This window comes from Balaenoptera physalus, assembly GCF_965194825.1.
Source record: "Balaenoptera physalus genome assembly, chromosome: 19".
Lineage (NCBI taxonomy): Eukaryota > Metazoa > Chordata > Mammalia > Artiodactyla > Balaenopteridae > Balaenoptera > Balaenoptera physalus.
The window spans coordinates 45942604-45943105 of NC_138900.1; positions in this window are offsets into that span (position 1 = coordinate 45942604).

Here is a 502-nt window from a genome sequence, read left to right on the forward strand (position 1 = left end):
CACATACATGAATTGTTAGATAGATGGTAGGTACACATGGAATTGTATATACATACTTTATCCAACACCATTTATTGAAAATAGTCAAAAACGTAATCAATGACATATCATTTCCATATATGGAGTATGTCCATTTCATCTACATTTTCAAATTTAACAGCCTAAAATTGTTAATGTTATTATGTTATTAAGTATTCATTAACTACATATCTGTAGCAAATGACTTATGTTCATGGTCTTCCATTTTTAAATTCTTGATAAGTTTTATTACAGGTCTGTCAATATTATTAGTCTTTCCAAAGCTAATCAACAACTAATTCACTTTGGATCTTGTAAATCCTCCATATATTTTGCTTTGTGTTCCATTTAATTTTGCCCTCACATTTAATATTTTTTTCCTTATACATAACTTGAAATCATTTTGCTAATCTTTCACAAATTTTGTTCTGATGCTTAGTTCATTAGTTTTATTTTTTTCTCTCCCTTTTGTAACATAAAGGGA